Below are 2,540 nucleotides of genomic sequence, written 5' to 3'. Positions count from 1 at the left end.
CCTTAGAGCAGTTGAAACCTAGGTAAAGTTGAAAATTTTTTACCTGTGCAACCGAAGAGCTGTATTTTCAAGTAATATTATAAATTTCGTCTACGGTTGCTGCCTTATCGGCCATGTTCAAAATTGTAAGATCTAATTATTATTTTAATCCCGTTGCCAACAATGACCTCTGCCCATACTAACTCAGAGGAAGTATCTATTTCAATTTTGTGACAAGATAAACTACTTCTTACAGCAACATACACGTCACAGACAACCGTGCTTAGCCTATCCTTTCGGAACACGGCCAGTCAGTAATCGTTGACTTCGCGTTTCTGTTTGCCGGTGGTACTTTAAACCCTAACCTTCCTTGCTTCTGTATCAACAGTGAAGGTATTAATCTATTTTGCGTTCTAGATGATGGGCCAAAATTGGTACCAACACCTTTCTATTACAAGATCTTGGATCACGACTACTGTACGGCTTGCGAAAACCACGGTGTTTGGTGTGAGTAGTTCGATACAATTCAGTGATAATCAGTGTGACAGTAACAGAGCAGCAGCTCACTGTATATTTTAAAATTAATTTACGATGTGTGCTGAGAGACGACATATTTGTATGAGATGTACTTATGAGCCAAAACATTCTCATCACCTGCTGAATAGCATGATGCGACAAATCCTCGGAGGACTTCTGGTTGGAGGTATGTTGCGCAAAACGTCAACGTAAACGTCATAAATTTTCTTAAATTCCAGGCTCGTGGTTTGTGGCCAGGAACTGATATTCGATAGGGTCCTAGATGTGAGATCAGGTAAATTTGGAGACAAAAACATCAGTGTGAGTACACTGTCATGCTCCTCAACCCACTGTTTCACGTTTTTGGCAATGTTCAAAAAAATGGTTCAAATGGCTCTGAGCACTATGGGACTTAACATCTGAGGTCATCAGTCCCCTAGAATTTAGAACTACTTAAACCCAACTAACCTAAGGCCATCACACACATCCATGCCCGAGGCAGGATTCGAACCTGCGACGGTAGCAGCAGTGTGGTTCCGGACTGAAGCACTCGGTCACAGCGGCCGGCTTGGCAATGTGATACGGACAATTATCCTGCTGTAAGGTGCATCGCCGTCGGGAGAGACATCAAGCATGAAGGAATGCAGGTGGTTCATAACGTTCAGGTAGTTCACAGCTGTGAAGGTGCCTTCGATTATTACCAGAGGACCCACGGAATCCCAGGCGAATGTCTCCTGTAGCGTAGTACTGTCCCACCGGCCTGCGACAGTGTTGACTTGCATGTTTAGAGCAGCCATCTGCCTGGATGACGGCATATCCGGACACGACTATTGATGTGGTGTAAAAAGAAATGTGATGCATTCGTCCAGGTGACACGTATCCACTGAACCACGGTCCAGTCTCGGTGACCCAGTACCCGTGGCAATTGTAACCAACGATCCATTCTTTAAGCTTTGCATAAGACACTTTTTAAAACCTTATTACCAAGTACAGGAAGCAGCCACCATCTTTTGGAAGTGCTTTAGTGAACTGTTTTACGAATCCTAGCTTGACTTGAAGAGGAAGTATTAGTATCTTACTTAGATGAACAATTTTTTCATTTGTTGCACTCCGTGAATAGAGTTGGGGACTTTTCTTTCGGGCCAGTTAGATACCTTCCAATGCTTGTCTCTGGCTCGGTTGTCCTATTCACAAATGCCTTGCTACCTGAAATACGAGAAGAGTCTCAACCAGTTTTTGAGCAGAGTGCAGCAGAGTCGTAGGTAAAACATTAAGGCTAGGTCGGTAGAAAAGCCAAATAGAAAGAAAAGGGTCTTACTTTTATTTATTTATTTATTTTATTTATTGATTTATTTAACCTGGCAAGATTAGGGCCATCAGGCCCTCTCTTACATCTAACCAGGCATTCTGCTTATTTTACATTCATATGTTTTAGTAGGCATGTTAAACTACATCTAGTACAAAAAGTGAAATAAACAATTAGAAAGGTACATCTGGAAAAATACACTCCTGGAAATGGAAAAAAGAACACATTGACACCGGTGTGTCAGACCCACCATACTTGCTCCGGACACTGCGAGAGGGCTGTACAAGCAATGATCACACGCACGGCACAGCGGACACACCAGGAACCGCGGTGTTGGCCGTCGAATGGCGCTAGCTGCGCAGCATTTGTGCACCGCCGCCGTCAGTGTCAGCCAGTTTGCCGTGGCATACGGAGCTCCATCGCAGTCTTTAACACTGGTAGCATGCCGCGACAGCGTGGACGTGAACCGTATGTGCAGTTGACGGACTTTGAGCGAGGGCGTATAGTGGGCATGCGGGAGGCCAGGTGGACGTACCGCCGAATTGCTCAACACGTGGGGCGTGAGGTCTCCACAGTACATCGATGTTGTCGCCAGTGGTCGGCGGAAGGTGCACGTGCCCGTCGACCTGGGACCGGACCGCAGCGACGCACGGATGCACGCCAAGACCGTAGGATCCTACGCAGTGCCTTAGGGGACCGCACCACCACTTCCCAGCAAATTAGGGACACTGTTGCTCCT

This window comes from Schistocerca serialis, chromosome 3 (assembly GCF_023864345.2).
Source record: "Schistocerca serialis cubense isolate TAMUIC-IGC-003099 chromosome 3, iqSchSeri2.2, whole genome shotgun sequence".
In the NCBI taxonomy this organism is placed as follows: Eukaryota; Metazoa; Arthropoda; class Insecta; order Orthoptera; family Acrididae; genus Schistocerca; species Schistocerca serialis.
Note: the sequence above shows the minus strand (reverse complement) of the source record.